Below are 20,506 nucleotides of genomic sequence, written 5' to 3' on the forward strand. Positions count from 1 at the left end.
AAAGTTTTTTTCACTATTGGGCCCACTTGCAAATTGTTGCTCTTATTGTCTATGTTATCTAGTTTTTCATTCTAAGCTCTTCTTTGCAACCATGATGGCTAACAAGATTATGTTCCATGGGTCATGCGTGTCCTCTGAGTGCCTAGAAGTTGTTTATGCTTGGGTTTTATCCCTCTTTTTTTAGAGACCTTCATCTCCTTGCCATGGATCACTATACCTATTCACCTTGAGGTGGCCATCAATGCTCAATTGCATCAAGGGATGGTGGTGTGGCTTGGTACATTTTGTTATGAGCTTATGGTGCGGTGCATTTAGGATTGCCTATTATTGCCTCCAGGTGCTAATTGCAAGCTACCATTGTTCTTTCTACTACTTAGATACATGCACTATTTGGGTGTAAGATTTTGGGTAAATACCATATTAGCAGTATATTTGAGGATTATGAGGCCAATCATGATATGCTAAAGCTATTTATACATGCCATGTACTTGCAAGTAAATACTTTTAGTGTGTCCAAGAAGGTGGTCTCCATGATTTTCCACAACAATCATCCTAACAACAATTGGATAGAAGTTTTGCAAGAGAGGATGCTCCATGAATGCAAGTAGGTGGCTATTTGTATAGCCATGGTTAAATCCATGCAAGAGATATGTGGGTAGTATTTTACCTTTCTGTGCCCTTCTCTTAAAACTGAGGAGCCATAGCTTTGGTTGTGGTCAATTTTGCTAGAGGCTCCAATTTCATCTAAAGTCACTAGCTCAAAAAATGCATGATAGAGGCTAGTGCTACTATGATAGAGAAAAAGTCTCATCCATAGCCTTAGGGGGCTATTGCAAATCTTGTTTCTATTTATATAACAACCACATATGATGTAAGAGGATTAACCTATGTGCCATAGGATATGGTTGCAAAGAAATGGGGTATGAGCAATGGGCAACATAGTAGTAGTTAGTAGAGGAGTAGGTAGTGGATTGAGATTTTACTTTTCAATAGTGAATAGATAGTAGACCATCAAGTCGTGAAAGATGGAGTTGAAGTGAGAGCACAATTGAAAGCAAGAGGATATAAGATATATGGAGATTCATGCAAGAGATAAAGCAAGACCATAGGTAGGAACTCTCATAGTGATAATGTGTGATGTTTCTTCCCTTATTCATTGTCATAGAATGAATAAAGAGTAAATTGACAGCGATGGGTGGTTGGCACCTAGAGTGTATGTGTTTGGGCAGTAAGTACAAGAAAATGTAAATAGCTAAGCACAAGCATCCTTTAACCACCACAACCTCCCATTTAAAGGCAGATGTTCTTGAGTGTGGAGAAAATAAGAAAAAAGTGACAAAGTACAAGATGTACACCTAAGTACAGCAAGATGAGAAATAGATGCCATCTCAACCTATGCCCATCATCTTCGTGAGGAAGGCATAACATTCCACTTAGAGAGTTTTAGTGAGCAGATTTATGAGATTCTTATCAATCGAGATCTTGAAAATCTCTATCTTCTCACCCTTGATCACCTCTCTAGTGAAGTAATAATAGGTATCAATATGTTGGTTTTTCCATGAAAGACCAGATTATGTGCCAACCAGATGACACTCATAGAGTCTTAAAGCAATGTAGAAGTCATCATACCAGGCTATATAACTAGAAGACCTAACCATAGGGTCTCATTGCAAGCCTTGGTAGTAGACAAGATTGTGCATTTCTACATCCTAGACATCCAAGAAATAGTACCTCCAACAAAGGTCAAGACATAGCCAAATATGGACTCTCTATTATCTGTGTATACTACATAATTAGAGTGGCTATAGCTCACAACTCTAATATCTTGGCCACCATAATAAATGCATATATCTATAGTGACCTTAGGGTCTCTCATAATACCCTTCACAACATCACAATGTCACGAGCCAAATGTTGCCATATAATGAGTCACAACTCCCACTGCAAATACTATGTCAAGTCTAGTGGCTATCATGGCATACATCGTTCCTACTATGGATGCATATGGGATTCTGAGTATCTTGATTTTCTCATCATTCGATTAGTGAATCAGCTTAACTAGGGGATAGTGCTAAATTATATAATTAAATAACTCATTACATTTTACAAGAATTAAGTAATTTAAATAACTTATTTGTTAGCATGTCCCATATTGTACCTTGTATTTTTTGGGATCATCATATAATAATTTCGTATTTTCTGTATTATACAAATCTTGTATTTGTATTAGTGTATCGTAGTGGAAACCATTCTTATGTTGATAGCTAAGGTGATGAGGCAAGAGAAAAATGATAGATTAATAAGTAACTTTGCAAGTAATGAGTTGAACAAAGCTTGATACAGTTTGGGGAGGCACAAGTCTCTAGTTAGGATGAGATTACAATCAACATGTTGATGCATGTATGGTTGAAGATCTATGGTTGCATAATAGACTTAGTTAATTGGTCGTGGCCTATGGGTTTATTTCCAAATTCATGGTCTAAAAGTAGCATATCCTTGGTGCCTCATTAGTAGCAATGTGCTAAGTTGAAACATTGTAGGCCTTTCATTAATGAGCACTGTACAAGAACTTTCCCATGTGCTTGCAGAGAGAATATGACCTATAATTTTGAAACATATAAACCCGCTATAGTATGGATTTAGTAGAGGGACATTCATGTTGGATAATGTAATTATGGCCATGGAATAGACTAAGATCTTACATTAAAAAAGTAGTCTATTTGTAGTTAGATGTTGAAAAAGCTTTTGGCAGCTTAATTCAAAATTTTTAAGGAGGGCGCTACTAGCAATGGGTTTTCTAGAACTAATGTTCATTTTATGTTAGCAAGCAAAGTAGATGTGTGAGTTTGTCTCAATGGAATGCTCTTGGACCATTTCAAAAGGAGGGGATATAGTGACACTACTCACTATATCCGTTTTTGTTCACAAAAACCACTCATTCATTAATTTTTTTATTGATAGGATGGCCAAGAAGGGTAAATACAAGGCATAAAGTATAAAGGGAGAAAAATTATGGGGCAAGGATTCACATATGATCTATTGATGATGCTTAAAGCTAGAAGGAGCAAGTTGAAAATGGGTATGCATATCCTCAAGCTTTATCAAATGGCCACATGGTTTAAAACTACTTGCAAATTTGCTACTAACTAAATATTAATGAGGAATGCCTTAAGGAGTTGGGATGGCTTGAAAGGATGGTCAATATAAGGAATTCGTGCAAATACTTTGGATTTTTGATAGGTGGATTTAAGCAATGCATTGAAGACAAGCTTGGTGATGGATAAGCTAACAAGGAAGAACCCGTTAGAATTATGGGCCTTAATAGGCCCTTATAGGCCATTTTTGTCCCCAACATTGGGATTATGGGCCTTATTGGGCATTTTTAGGTCATTTTGCGATTGTGTTTCTTAAATTTTTTATTTTTTGTATTTCCTTGATTTTCATTTCTCTTATTGATAATAGAAATGGAAAGATGTTATATTTTATTATTTTTGAAGCCTTTAGACCTTAGTTTTTAACACTTTTTACCTTCCAAAAGAAAAATCTACCTACAATCCCAAACAAGAATCCAACACACAAGCAATGAATCACTTGCATTTTGAGTCATTCATCTTAGGCTAATCCATGTGATTTTGGAGTGTAAGCTCCTATTTTTCCACTTAACATAAAGAGTATGCAACTAATTGCTTGATTCGATCAAGTTCCAACAATGGAACCAAAATATCCTCACTTTTCCAAGCCACACATGCTCGGACTTCATGGAAGACTTTACTATTTCAAGTATTCAAATAATGTGGCTATGGCTATCTCTCACATAACCATTTAACACTCTCCAAACAAACATAATGAACTCACCAACTTGCCTTCTCCTTGTAGTCTATCCAAAAAGGGTCATCAATGGCTCCACAATCCAAGCAATGCACCTCAACCAAGCTTGACTTGTATAGCCTCAATCATCATGCAAGCTTTATATAAAAGAGGAAGAAGGAGAAGACGGAAAAGAAGAAGAAAACAAGAAGAAGAATAAGAAGAAGAAGAAGAAGAAGAAGAAGCAAGAGCCTCTTCCTTGCCAATCTCTCACTCTATCTCACATTCTCTCTCTCTCTCTCTCTCTCTCTCTCTCTCTCTCTCTCTCTCTCTCTCTCTCTCTCTCTCTCTCTCTCTCTCTCTCTCTCAAGTAAGGTGTATGCAAGAAGCACAAGAATAAACCTCACAAGATTGCACTTCACAAGAATCAGCTTATCCATTCACTTTCTAGATTTCACACATGGTTGTAATTTTCTTGGGCACCTGCCATTTCATCAATCTTCTCTTACCATATATACACTATTTGAACTTTTACAACTCTTTTTTGACTTGCCAGGCAAAAGATCTCTTATGGCCATGCCTCATTGTGGATTTATAATTTGCACGAGAGTGAGGCTAACTTCTTTTACAAAATAATTTCAAAATATTTTTCTATCAAAGAATTACATGCACTAGACATGCGTTTGATTTTCACTTATCTTGTCATTGTAAATTTTTAATTTTTTTTCTTCCTTTTTGAACTTAATTTTTTGTGTCTTCTTAGGAAGGGGTTAACAATCTTCTATTGCCATAATACAACCAACAGTCATGACACTCCCCATTGATTTTCTAGAATCACAAGAGTTTGGTGTATGCAAAGTAGACAATATAAGAAGAGGATCTAGAGTAAAAAGAGACATATACCACCATGATAAAGCTACTAGGAGAATAGTCGTGGGGGTGACTACATACTCTCTTTCCCTTGAGCTTATGCCATAAGAAGAAGATAAAAACCTAGAGAAAATTGTGCAACTATACTAGGAGAGACAAATACTGAGCATCTCATAATATGTCTTTAAGGTGAACAAATAAAGTAGGTTCAAAATACCCTACGCACGACGTAGCTACTTATATGGGCAGTGGAATAGTATAGCAAGTAAGTGGCTTGATCCTTTGGATCTCACTGTCTATCAAAAGTCTTGCTATTTGAAGGAATGTATGGGCAAGTCTCTCAAGTTGAAACCAAGGGAATCATGGCCAAGTCAAATAGAATGGAAAAATCCCATCTTGGAAACTAACAATAGGGCATGGGGATTTAAACCTTCACCATTATCATACTCATGTCTATAAAATCTCTTATAGACCTTTTTGTTCTTGACCAAACTCCTTGAAAGTAGTAGCAAATTGTTGAAGTTTAATTTGATCCCAATACATATTGTTGAAACCACTGGCAATCAACCTTCTTTCAAACTCCACTACATGGCAATCTAGATCCTCATTACTTTTGGTTGAGAACTTAGAGGCTTCAACTTTAGGGTTAAGTGGTGTTTGTTGAGACATTATAGCCTTCTTATTTTTCTTTTTCAAAGGAGGTAAATGATTAAAACTCAAAAAATTCTTTGATGATGCTATAGGAGTATGCAAAAGGACTCCACTACCAAGCACTAGATGTTGTAATCTTTCAGCCACTTAATGAGGAGGAGTAGTTTGATCTTGAGGGGGAGGTATTGATGCCTCTTCATCAATAGAACTAGCAAGAGTAGTCTGATCTTGAGTAAGAGCCTCTTTATAATTTTTATACCTTTTTCCATCCAAGGATCCAAATATCATGCTTCTACTTCTTCATTCTACACTAACTCCTACATTTGTTGTCTTGGCCATAAATATCTCAACTCTTTGGATTTTCTTCTTCTTAAAATGACATTTGAAAAATAAGGATAATTGTCTGATATATAGGAAAAAATGCAAAATGAGTCCCTTGAACTGCATTATTCTACTTAATATTGTACTACTGCTTCAAGATTTGTAAGGAATTTAAAAATCTACTATCAAAGTTGTTTGTTTTTTCTTGAATTTTAAACCAAAGGTACAAAGATTTATAGGTAGGATCATCAAACTATCATAGTCCTAGATCCCTATAATATTTATAAGAATACTGATTTGCAAAAAATTGCATTACCACATTAGGAAATACAAAGATAGAACAAAAATATCATTATAGAATCATACAAAGAGAATAGACAATGAGTATGCTGGTAATTCTTACAAGGCCCAAAAGTGAGTCCAAATTTTCCTAATGGGTAGTACCCTATTAGAAGGTTTGGTTTTTAGGGTTATGAAACTCACCATTAAGCTTATATAGTGAAGGTGATTATGGATTTCGAGCCTACTTATTTTGAGGAGGTTGTTGGTCATGTTTATTGGGATGCAATAATGGATTAGGAGATGGCTACACTAGAGGCCAACAAGATGATTTAGTATCATTGCTCAATATCAAGAAAATTATTAATTCATCTATAAAATAAAGCATAATGCAAACGGTTCTATTAGCAAGTATAAGGCTCGGGGGGAGGGGGGGTCACTCATGAATATATGTATATATAACGTGAGTTCAAAATAAGGGGTTTTTAAAACACCATTTTTATACAATTTCTACATACAGAAGGGTGTCATATAAAGGGGTTACTTACAGATTGAATAGAAAATGGTTTTTTTAAATTCAAGAAAAATTCACAGATTAGGATATTTATAAATAGGCCATGAACGCATGTTATATAGAGAATATATATATAGTGAACCCCCCGAGGTATAAGGTTATGCTAGTTACAAAGGGCTATGCACATACATATGGCATAGACTATGAAGAGACATTAAGTTCAATTACTAGGGATGGAAACTGTTAGATGTGTAATTACTTTGGTAGTAGACAAAGGTTGGATTTTGCAATAGATGGATATAAAGAATGCATTTTTGCATGGTGATTTGCATGAAGAGGTGCCTATGGAGTAGCCTATAGAACATCCCATGTATGTGTGTAAGTTAAAGAAGGCACCATATGAGCCAAAGCAAACACTTAGGGCATGCCTTGATAAGATCGGAGAGCATATTGTCAACATTGGCATTCATGTTTCTGACATCACTCAGCTTATGTGAGAAAGGGTGATGAAAGTTTAGTTATTGTAGTTATTTATGTGGATGACTTGATTGTTATAGGTGATAGTGATACTGGGATCGCTAATATCAAGGTTCTTTTGAAGAAAAAGTTCGAAATAAAGGATTGCGTGAGTTGAGGTATTTTCTTATTATTGAGGTGATCAAATGTGTAGATGTTATATGGTTCTCCTAAAGACAATATAGCTTTGATATTCTAATATTAGGGATGAGATATAATACCTAACCTTAGGACTAGAGATGTACAAGAATATAAACATATCTTGTATATTAAGTTGTACGAATGATACATCCCAAAGAGTTTATTTGCACTCTATGTAGCACTTCTTTATAAAAATAATAATTTCCCCCAATTCTTTATTCTAATCATCTACCCACCAAAAACACAAAACACATTAATTCTCCAATTATCCACCTAATGCAATGCAACAAGTGCTACTCATACACATAATAAGTTATAATCATATGACAAATGAACATTATAAAAATTTTATATATGTTATAATAATAAAATCACTTATTTAATCAACTAAATAAATCATCACAATAAACTTTGCTTGGACAATAATCCCATGTACCAAATCATTGTTGTTAGCACTATGAGCATTGCCACTAGGTTTTGACACGAGGTCGAAGTGACTAAGGTCTCTTGGCTAGAGGTTCCTTCTCAAGACATTGGAGCACCTATCTAAATAACTTCTCATGATGCTCACTATAGTGTGAATCCCTAGACTACTTTTCTAAATCCCCAGGTGATACCCAATGTGAGCCTATCTCGATATCCCCAAGTATAAGCTCACTCAAGAAGGCAAATGTAGTATTGAGTCCTTATTCATGTTATTTGTCTAATGTGCAATCCCCATTGTGACTTGTCTAGAAACATCCTCCCTACCCTTTCCTCTAAAGAAATCATGAAGGCTAGCTTGAAGTGTGCCATTTGCCACTACCACCTTGTACTACAAGGGGATGAGACCATAACAATAGATAGTAGCAAAAGAAATTTCAGCATCACTATCTCTCTTCCTATATTCATTGGCATTATAGTCAATATTACCATTGCTATACGTGCTGCTATAATAACAATGCTAATACTTGCATACATTCCAATGCCCATTTGGATGCTGATATTGATGGTATAATGTGGAGAAAAAAATGTACCAAATGCAAAGCATGGCAATTTTAGCATTGTAAACGAGTGTGAAGAAAGAAAGAGAGAGAGAGGAGAATTTATGATAGCAAGGGAGAGAGAGAGAGAGAGAATCAAAGGAGGAGGAGAAAAAGATTGTGAAGAAGTGTTTTTTCAAGCTTTCAAGTAAGTCTTTTACTCTCTTCTTGCTTTGTTTTTCTTTATGCATTGTGCTTGAGAGAGAGAGAGAGAGAGAGAGAGAGAGAGAGGACAAAAGGGAGATGGCAATGGAGAGAGAAAGAGAGAGGGAGAGATAAGGCTATGAATTTATTTCCTTATTTCTTTGTTTTCTTTCTACATTGTGTTTGTGAGAGAAATGGAGGCAAAGAGATGAGGGTGGAGAGAGAGAGAAAGAAAGAAAGAAAGAAAGAAAGTTATATTAACATCTACAAAAGGCCAAGTTGGCCTATGAGACCAAAAGGTTACATACAAAATGTCTAGGAAGTTTTCCAAGTCCCAGTAAAGCTACTATCTGGTGTTATGGTGAACTAGGTGAGTAGGTACAAAATGGTATACAAACTCGATACAATCTAGATGCACTTCAAGTGCCGTGTGGAACTTCTCATGGAGCGTGGTCATCTTAAGATGTCCCACATGAGCTTATCTAGCATGGAGAGGCTGAAGAGGTGGGGTATGGTTCCCTGGTGGCATAGTAGTATCTGTTGTATCTGTAGGTGATGTCTCCTGTGAGGGCATGGGCCTATTGGGTGTGGGCAGCGAGTTCTGCCTCTCTTTGAAAGGTGAAGGGGGGAGAGAGAGAGAGAGAGAGAGAGAGAGAGAGAGAGGGAAAAAATTAAATCACTACATAAAAATGGATGAGTGGGAGAGAATGAAAGGTGAAGAAGAAAGAAAGAGAGAGATGGAGAGAAGCTAAGAGAGGTAAAAGGAGACGGAGATGCATGGAGGGCAAGAAAGAGAGAGGGAAAAGGAGATGGAGAGATGGATAGAAAAAAATATTAAATTTTGTTAATTAGAAAATGAGAGAGAGAGAGAGAGGAAAAATGAGATCAAGATAAAGGGAGAAATTTAAAGATTAAAGAGAGAGAGAGAGAGAGAAATAGAGAGAGAGAGAGAGAGAGAGAGAGAGAAGTTGACTACTCATACACAAGCTTCTAAGGAAGGGGAATATGAAGTTAGGGAGTTATTCACCACTATCGAGATTGATGGGATCAACCAACAGGATCTATAGGATTGATAGAATTGACCAATGGGATTGAGATAGGTTGAAATTGGACTTAGATAGAGATTTTGATTTTCTTACAATCCAAAAAAAGAAACATCCACTAGCCTATGAATAGAAACACCTACTTGTGTATCATTAGATTCTAGAGTTTTTATTTGAAATCTGTTGGATTTGTTGATCTACTTGGTTTAGGGTGGGTGACTTGATCATTTAAATAATGAATTGTCTATACGATAGCAAAAATGACCATGATGATGACCATGATACTTGGAGATTGAGAGGCATATATAAATCGGCATGTAGTTTTGTGTCCTTGTACTTAGTGCAAGCTTGTAATTTGTTGAAAGCGTCATTTATCTATAGACCATGTGCAATGCTGAGGTGAGTTTCAGTTAGAAAATCATTGACTAAGCATCTTGGACTTTGAGTTGACTATGAGAAAATATGCACTAATCGATCTTTACAATCAAACTTTAATTAAAATGATTTTCAATAATATTATTCAGCTATGAAAAATCTCCATAGAGGGATGCCGATATATCACAGGCACTTGATGTTTTGCATCAAATAAGAAGAGTTTCCGGGTGTACAATGGAAGGGGTGTACAAGGCAATAAACCCTATGGAAGGTGCATTTTCTAGTGCACCCTCTATTAGAGAAGATAATGGGGACCTATCGAACCTTCCTTAGATACTAGAGATTGAGATGAAAGTGATGATTGAGACATTACTACCCACGGATGTCGAGTCATTTGATCCATTGAGAGAGGAGGCATCCATACCATTATATGATGGGTAATGAGGATCCCTCTTAGATATGCTTCTTACCCTCTTGAGTATGTGGGCAAAGTACAAATGGAGCAATGGAAGTGTGATCAAGTTGTTTAGATACATAGTATATTTTTTTAAATTATATATTTTTGATTTATTCAATCTTTTTGATATTTTTAAAAGTATTAAAATGTCACATATTGCCATATGAAAACATGATATCCAAGTCTCATGATAATGCACGACAAGTGTTGTGAAAGCTAAACATGGATTACAACAACATACATGCATGTGTCAATTATTTTGTGTTCTTTCAAGAAGAATATGAATCCATGGAAGCATGTTTGAAGTGCAGTGCTTAGAGATATCAACAAGATGTGTAGGGCCAAATGCTCTCCCAAAAGGTTCTCAAACACTTTCTACTCACATCACGTGTCTGTCACATGTTTTGCATGTCAAGCATGGTAAGCTTAATAACATGCCATGTGCAAAATAGATCCATTGATAGTATATAGCATATACTAGTAAAATCATAGGCATAGCATTACATTGATTCTATCTTTCTTGGCTTTGTATGAGAGGAAAGGAATCTTTCATGTGGTCTTGATATGAATGGTGTGAATCCATTAATGGATGTGCATGGTAACTCAAGGTAACCAGATAACCAGACATCCCACAACATTTTATCTAGTCAACACATTTATAAAAGTGTCATATTAGAGAAAGCAATGAGAATAGAGGCTCATTTACCTGAGCACTCATCGAGACCTAGAAAGTCATACATGGTCTATATAAGAATGGCCATTATACTAGCAGACCGCATCCTAAGATGCTTGCATCTTCCATAGTAATCCTCTCTTTCCACAACATCTTAAGATTTTTGACCAATGGATGAAGAAATATATTCATATTCTTAACTTTTTAGCATCCAAATACGAGCAAGCTAAGGATTTGGTGTTCTTTCTTAGTAGAAAGTCATGGTGAAATGTTATAATTATCAAGGATCAAGTTTTTTTTCTTGGTAGAAAGCCATAGCAAAATGTTATAATTAACAAGGACTACTTGTAACATGTCATAAGAGGTCAAGCATGGACCAAAGTTGGACTCTGAAAGATTGTGGATGATGAAAAAGATAGTCTATTAGGGGCATGCAATATTCTTACTAGATTTTTGAGAGAAGGATTCCTTGGATGACCTCTACAAAGGATGAATTCTCAAAGCTTGTATGAGTGGAAGATCCTCCATGATGAGTCACTTCCAAGTGGAATGTCATGGTTCAAAGTTTTCTATGGCTTTCCATGTTGGACCCATTTATAGATCAATTATCTTTTGGATCCCATACACATTTTCAAGAATGTTAGTAGCTTGTTGTGGAACCATATTGTCAGAAAGAGTGGCATGCTAGGGGTGAGGATGGACTTAAAAGAGATAGGTAAGATGCCCGCATATTGGCTGTAAAGAAGCTTTGATGGTCATATGCAACTGATTCCATGCCCCTCCATAGCATGAGGAGGATATCATGCTACAGCCTCTCATGAAAGATTCTCAACTAGTGTATCAAGTGGTAACATTATTCATAGCAGCCTAGCTACCTTAGCTATAGCTTTCTTGGCATTTTAGTATATTTCTTTGATTTTCAATACTTTGGCTTGTTGTGGGAATTAGCTTCTTTACAATGGTATCATAGCCTTGAATTTGATTCTTCACAAGGTCACTTTCAAGTTTAGATCAAGTTACTAGCACCATTCTGAGTAATTGGGGTTCAAAGTTTGGTTACATGACTTGGTACAATTCAAACTGTGACTAGTCAGATTTCTTATAGTTAGCCTTGATTAATTTTAGGGCTCCTAGAGAAGGTTTTAAGAAGAAATGGTGGGTTTTTGGACATTTTGGTAGCTCGTGTTCAAGGAGAGGCCCTTTTTGGAGGTATTTGGTATAACTGGGCTTAATAAAGACTAAGAAAAGGCTAAATAGGTTTACTTTTCACTAATCAAAAGTTACCTCTCTATCTCTTTAGCTTTCTCACAAGCTTTCATAGATATTTCCTTCCTTTCCTTTTCCTTCTAAGCTTTAAGGATGGCATAGGCTTATTCTTGATCTTATTTCCTACCCATTGATCTCCATTCATGCTATGGGGATTGAGTTTAATTCCATGTGGATAGTAGGAGCCATCAACATAATTTACCTTGAATTTCAACAAGAAAATTCCTTATCTCTGTAAAATATTACACGGCGCAGCGAACAGAATCTGAGAAAGAGATAGAGAGTACACAACAGATAAGAGGAGAATCAGTAAATTCTTCAACTTCAAACAACTGATACAAAGATGGCTCTGTCCACCTGTGCGCTTCCACTGTGTGAAGCTTAGATGGCGATCTAGACAGAAGATAGGTGAAGAGCTTAAGGCTAGCTGGAACAACAACTCTGACTGGGTGAAAGATGAGTGAGAGATGGCTGCGAAGGGGTTTAGCTTTTATAGCCCACGAAGGTCGTTAGGTCGGCTTGCTGAGACCTACCATATGATCCTCCACCCGCGAAGGTCGTTAGCTTTCGCAGCCTCCGGACCCCACAATAGGGGCCCCTTTTAACTCCCTTACACCGCAACTCAATGCAATGCGCCTCGAGTTGCTACCAGCTTAACCACTCCATCTAACCCAAAGATTAGACCCACAACAGTCACCTTTTTGCCATCCGGTCACATAGACCTCATCTGATATACAAGTCAGGACTCAACCAATGTCCGGGCTCACGTTTGGCTTCTCCTCATAATGGGGGCCTTACAACTTTGAGCACCATGGATCATTGGCAGCACCTAATGAGGGTGGAGCATTGATCATATCGAACAATCTCTAGCAAGACAAACACTCTCCAGCTTCATTTTTGCTTCAATCAAGCTCCATACTAATTAAGAACTCTTGGCTGTTATATTCTATTCCTCTTCTCTTGAGCTCTTGAAGCTTTATGGAAACCCTAGATATGGCAAATTCAAGACAAGAAGTATATTTTTACCATTTCTTCAAGATTTGAGAGGGCTTTTGTGGTCCTTGGCCTCAAGAAGTTAAAGACAAGCGCCTACATTTATCATTGAGTTGACATTGGAGCTTCTTGGCAAGATTTGAAGTAGTTTCTTCATTCCAATTTGAAAAAAAACAAGGCAGCAACCATGAATTTCTTCAAGTTTTTTCCTAAATGAGCCTACAACTATGGGGCTTATGATTTATTCAACTCAACGAAGGTGGGAGTAAAGCCACACCACCAACATTTGGCCAAAATTGAGGTATATCATTAAGATTGTTGGCATTTTCACTCTCTTGTTATCTTTATCATTTCTTAATTTCCATCAAGAATTAGTACTTCTTCATTACTCAACGGCTCTTCTCCTATGATCATTGAAGTCTTTTAATCAAGCATGGATTTCTAATAATCCGTTGAAGTACTCTTTATCACTAGAAGTTGAAGACATATTTGGGCAACCATTAGGGGACCAAATTTTGATTGAAGCTGAACCTACGACACTCAATCTTAATTAGAGGATTGATTGGTTGAAGCCCATTCAATAATCTTCATCTGTAACAATAAGAGGTATTTCTACAACTTAATGCTTTTAATCTATCTTATTATCCTATTGTTGAAAAAGGGAGATTAAGAGTAATCAATCATCAAGCTTGATATTAAGGAGCATATAAAGCCTAACATAGGGCTGACTATGAATGTTTCATATTTATTTATCATGTACACTCAAGATTAGTGTAAAATTTTGATTCATTGCCGAGTAAGGTATTTCTTATTCTTGATATCTACAGGTTCCTACAGGTCCTACAAGTTTACACAAAAGGTACCCATTCTTTCAAAGGTCTACTTTGATTCCCACAAGTGTTACATAAACATTTCTAGGCCCCTATAGGTGTATGAAATCTTGTCTTATCCAATACAAGTCCAAACATGGCATTTACAAGTAGTAGACAAGGTGTAGGAAACTTTTTTGTACAATAGTAAAGATCTCATTACAATTTTTTTTGTATTGATCCATCATTATAGATTAATAGATCAATATGTAGAGGGAGTATTCAGCTCCTTTTTGAATCAAAAATCTTGTTGATATGATATTGAGAGCTCGATATATTTGAGTTTTACTACTAGAAGATATAGTGGGACAACACTTGGACAATATAATAGGGTAACACTATTTGACATTATTTCACCTAGGCCTCTATCCCAAGTTGAAACCTAATTAAATCTACTATATCCAAAACTCATAAGCTTCCTGTTGAGATATAGAATACTAGGATCGGAGCTATAATAATTGGGGAGAAACAAAGGATTTATTGACATACAGTCCACTATTACAACACTCTTCTTTCAATGGTCAGGAACAAGAACAAGGATCTTCTTATAGCTGAAGAAATAAATTATGATAATGGAGAGTTTCACGAGGGTCAAAAGTACACTTATGAGGCTCAAAATTGTGAGTAAGGAGATGAATACATTAGTATAGGTATTGCCTACAGCATGCATCAAAGGATTGAAGCTACTCATGAGCCACATGAAGTCACTACTTGTTATTATCCAAAGATCTGGGCCACATGAATGAAGGGATTTCAAATGGCTTGAAGAGATTGAATGAAGGTTTGAAATAAATCAATGATGAGTTGATTCAAGGAGTGGCACACATAAATAAGGGGTTTAGTGAACTATCATAAAGCAACAAATCTCTATGTAAAGAGCTTATTTCAGTGATAAGAAACATGGACGACAAATAACAAAGAAAATCCTAGCCTATTGGCAACCTTTATAGATCTCTTGAGAGCGGGATTTTAAGCTAGAAAAAAAATCCAGGGATGCATCCAAATATATCACTTTAAAGTGGAATTTAAAGCTCACTGAAAGTTGAAGATGCATAATAATCGACAATTTTAAGTGGTTGTGGAAGACGAGAATTCAAATTACTTCAAAAGATTGACTTAGTGGTGGTTGCAAATTTTTCTTAATTTTTTCAAGTGCCAAATTAAAGTAGAGAAAGTTTCAAGTAGTTTGGGACATCGAGACAAGCTAGCAAAATTTTTCAGATCGTAATTCAGAGCCGAGACCAAACATAGAACTGGTGGGCACTCGAGACCAAGGAGTGTAAAGGAGACTTTATGAAGGGGGAAAGGGGGTGACTTTTGGGGGCTCCCCTTGGAGCCCCAAAAAAAATTTGTGTGAGGGGGGGGGGGGCATTTTTAAAAAACAATGAAAAAAAATACATGCCACCCCCCATGCCATGTTGATTTGGTGGAGAGGGAAGGTTAGGGCCGACAAACAACCCAGTGATCTAAAGGCAAGGGCTGACTTCTACAATTTCTCATTCACAATCGTCGGTTTTCACGCAAAGAATGGTGTCTTGAAGAGGAAATTCCAAGTTCATTCTTTATCCGCTCTCTCTCTCTCTCTCTCTCTCTCTCTCTCTCTCTCTCTCTCTCTCTCTCTCTCTCTCTCTCTCTCTCTCTCTCTCTCTCGCTTTGTCCTCCAAGAGATCATTCATGTGGGAAATAGAAAGAGAAGAACAGGATGAGGAATGTTTGTTTGATGTGCACCGAATTGATGCAAGATTGTGAGGACGCTAGGAAGTGATGTCCAATGCTCTGTGGAGATTAACGGTGGGTCCAATGGCTGTCCATGCATTCAATATTCGTGACCTGAAACAAGTAATTTAGCGGTATGTCCATTTTATGAAGAAAAATTGGTTGTTTTTTATATTTGATGGTCCAAATGAAGTGCATATGATATGAAAATTTCTATGAACCTAGTTTGACATGTCTTTGAGGGTTGCAAGTGATAATATACAAAACCAGAGCTCAAACTCCTAAAGTAAAAGGATCCATCAGGGCCAAACGACGTGTGATATTCTGTTGCTTAACCAAATATACTAGGACTGAATGACCCACATGAAAAACAAAGGGATGTCCCAAAAGGCAGTAAATGAACTTCTCAGCAAAGTATACCATTTCTAAGCCTTCTCTTTCCATAACAATGTAACTCTTTTTTGCATGCTACAGATAACCACCTAACCACTAGCATAGTAAATAGTCTTGAACTATCCTTTGGCATCTCCTTACATCATCACGCTTCCAATAGGACTATCCAAATCATCCACAAAGACATGGAATTCCTTAATCTACTTTGGAGAAATTAATATTGGATCCTTTGATAGCATCAAGCAAAGCTATTGGAATGCCACATTAGTTTCATCACCCCACTAGAATGCTATCTTTGAGACATGGGACAACTTGTTGAGAGAAGAAGCCACATGGGCCAAAAGCCAAAGGTGGCATCCATGCCAATGTAATTATCCAAGGAATCCCAACATAGTTAATGGAGAAAAAGAAAGCTCTACCTACATAGCAACTATCACCTTTCATGGGTCAACAATGATCCCATCTTCGAAAATCACATGCCCCACTAACATGCCTCCCTTCATAGCAAAGTCACTCTTCATGGGGTTGAGATTGAGACTAACTTCCTCACATTGGATAAGGCCTAGTTGGAGATGGAATAAGTATAAAAGAATATTCCCAAAGACATTCAAATCATCCAAAAATATCTCATGAACTTAAACAAGGCCTAAATGTTTTTTGCATATCACATTGGAAGGAAGTGAGAGCATTCTTAAGACTAAACCACATTACTATACAAAAATGGACACTCCCTAGGTTGTGATAAAGGCAGTCTTTGATTGGTCTTTTGGAGCAAGATGAACTTGGATGTAATCACTAAAAATTTCAAGAAAAGAGTATATCTTATGACTAAATACCTCATCCAAGATACTATCCAATATACTAGGGAAGAGGAATCTTTACTAAGCTTCTAGTTATCCACATAGATTCTAAGTTTTTTTTTCTTGCAAACAATGACTATGGAAAAGATCCATTCCATACACTTAATTGAGGCAATAAACCTTGTACAAAGGAATCTATTCATCTCCTCTTTCACCAACTTAACCATTTATGGGTTCATTCTATAACTTTGCATTTTGAATGCAACTGTATTCAATTTCAAGGGAATGTAGTTTGGTAAGCAGGCAAGACAACCCTTTTTGCATGATAGAGATGTGACCATAAATATACTTGATGTTGTGCATACAGATGTTTTGGGACCTGCACAAAATATATCTCTTAGTGGAAGAAAATATTTTGTCACATTTACTAATGATTATTTAAGAAAATTATGGGTGTATTTCATGAAGAAAAAAAGTGATATGTTTGAGCACTTCAAAACTTTCAAGGCTGTTGAAATAGAAATAAGCTTGAAAGTTAATTGCTTAAGGTTAGATGGATGGGGAGAGTACCTCTCTAATGAGTTTAGTGACTTCTTGAGATCTCATGGGATAAAGAGACAATTTACTTGCAATTATACTCATAGAAAAATAAAATTGTAAAAAGGAAAAATAGACATATGGTAGAAGTTGCACGAGCATTGATGGCTAAAAATGACCCGAATATTTTTGTTTGAAGCTATTCATATTGTTGTCTATACTATGAATAAGAACCCCACAATTACAATTCATGGAATGACCCCCCAAATAATGCTTTACAAGCAAATAAAAAATATCTCACACTTGAAAGTGTTTCATTTTATTACATATGTTTATATGCCAAATGATCTGCAAAAGAAGCTTGATCTAAAGGTTGAAAAATGTATTTCCATTGGATACTCTTTATTAGAGTAGAAATGATATTGTTGTTATAACCCTATCACAAATGAGCTTAGAGTGAGTAAGGATGTTATTTTTTATGAGATGGTGGTCAGTTGGTATGTATCTAGTGGTGATATGCATTGGATGATGGCCATGATCATAATAGTTATGTGTAGAAAGAATAGAAAGAATCATGGAGCCTTAGTGGACTAGAAGAATCATCTAGCACTACATTTATAGTTACCCTTTGGTTTGCGAGACTAAGGAGAAATCCCATATCTTTAAGTGTAGATACTAGTATTGTAGGTAAAGACAAAGGGAAGAAGAAAGTGCCAGATTGTAATAATGCATCTACAAGTCATTTGGGGCAATATGTAGATTATAGTAGTTTAGAGAGTTTGGATGATGATCTTCTTTAGTCAAGACATTAGGTGCATAGAGAGTACATGGTAATGTAAAGGCTTCATTGAGTGATCCAGTGGTACATAGGTCTAGTATGATCAAATGCCATGTTAAAATATCTAGTTTTGAAGGTTATACAACTCACCATTGTAATATTTCTGCTACGAAATATTCAAGACCCTAAATCTCGCACAAAAGTGGTTCAAAGTAATCTCCCGCAGTGAAAAAACCTTGGGCTAAGTGCTCCTTCAACGTGCATCAATAAACACCAGCTCTGTGTTGCATATAGGAAGCCCTGGCTCATAAGCCGTAGTTCCACGCGGGAACACCCCTTCAAGGGACAAAAAAAGGATAATTTTTGCAAATTTTTTTATGTATTAACTCCCTCCCCTTCAACTATTGCATGGCGGGGAGAGGGAGTATGAGTATGTGTGGAGAAGGGAGGAGCATGGGGAGGGGAACATGCTGCCTACCACTTGTGTGGCTACCCCCCCCCCCCCCCCCCCCCCCCCCCCCCTTTACACTATATATTAACCCCCCCCCCTCCCCAAGCTTGGAGGGGGGAGGGAAGGATCGTGTTGTGTTGTCCTACCGCCTGTGGAAGCTCCCCGCCATCATCGCCTCCTGCTGTCGTCGTGCTGTCTGGCTGCACCCCGCTACCTTTATCATCATCATCATCATCATCATCATCATCATTATCATCATCATCTTCATCATCTTCATCCTCATCATAATCTTCCTCCTCTCCAATCATTCATCCACGCCATCCCTGTGTTCAGAGCTTGGAAGCTTCTAAATTGAAAGCTTCTATTGAAGCTTCCATAGGCCTTGTTCACCCGTACCTTCCCCGGTTTCTAAAAACCATGTCTTGCAAGACCCAATTTCTGCATGGGGAACAGCCTTATCATTATCTTTGCTTCTTATCCGAGCGTCTGATGAACTGATGCCAGGAGGCATATTTCACGGTGGATTCCGTGAGGTTTTACGGTGGATTCCGTAAACTTTAATGACTGGGGCTCATACACAAAGTGGATTCTTTGTGCGAGAAGTTGATGGGGACACCTGTCCTTTTCGAGCGTTTCATTAATTTAGTGTGTACATGGGTGATTCCATAGCGGGTGATTCCGCAAAATGCATATTAAATTAATAAACGTTTATGAGTTTAGAGTGCGCACTGGTAATAAATTAAGGTTGGGATTTATTTCTAACTAGTTGATTTATTTATGTAGTTGAAGACTGCTAGGTATTCACTTTTGTCGATTTAATTGTATTATTTTACTAACGATTGTGAATGCTTCAGTTGATGTGTAGAGATAGCAACAGTGGCGGAGGAAAGCATTGGAGGATAGTGAGTATTCGATTTATGGATTATATTTTTATGGGCGCATACCTTAGGCATGGCGCCTATATTTTGTCACGCCTATTTATTGAGGCGTTGGATATTCATTATTATTTTGTATGCGCATGGGCGCACGATTATGTTATTTCTACTTGGACATTGTATTGGGCATGCCAGACTATTTGGGCACCGCCCATTAGCTTTATTTCTATTTTGTGCTAAAGCAAACTCAAAAGCTAAAAGCTTGCTATTTTGTAATTTGGGCTATTATTTGAGCTTGAAGATGAATAATACATAAAATACATGCTTTGTGGAGTGCTCACACAAGGCATGGGGGGAGATTGCACCCAATTGGTCTCTTGTTCTTGTCGTTCATGCTTTTTACCTTGTAATTTGTACAAAAAGTAGAGTTCTATTGTTCTTGGGGACCTTCCGGCATTCACTACGTGAGTGTACAACATCCGATCTATGCACCAGTGGTATCAGAGCGAAGCTGAGATCAAGAGCTTCCAATCGCTACCCATCTCGTGCGAAGGCAGAGCTCCTAGAACGATCGGGCTCTACGGCCAATCTCGTTGCGAACGCTCGATATAGGAAGATTTCTGGCGATCAAGAACCCCTGTTTCCATCATCGGATCGCGAAGGACCGGTCTGCAGAGGCGGAGGACCACTCCTACATCTTCTTCATCAAGTCGTGAAGAATAGAGAGATAAGTCACCATTTTCATATCTTCAAGATTTACAAATTAAAGCTTAGGAAGCTTTAAAAAGCTTAAAAGTTTCAAATCTTTATCACGTGGTAACAGAGGGTACCTCCGATTTTTGCACCGGTTGAAAAATGGTCCCCCCCCCCACAATTTTTGCCGTTGGTTGTTGATCAAGCTCCAAGCTTAATCACTTAAGCAATAGTCACTCAAGCTCCTCAATCTTGCAAGTCATAACAAACTTTAGGTCACACACAATCAATCAGATTCAACAAGTCTATTAAGTTGAAGTTC

The sequence above is a fragment of the Lygodium microphyllum genome, chromosome 8, assembly GCF_053477565.2.
Source record: "Lygodium microphyllum isolate KBCC chromosome 8, Lygodium_microphyllum_v1.1.10, whole genome shotgun sequence".
Lineage (NCBI taxonomy): Eukaryota > Viridiplantae > Streptophyta > Polypodiopsida > Schizaeales > Lygodiaceae > Lygodium > Lygodium microphyllum.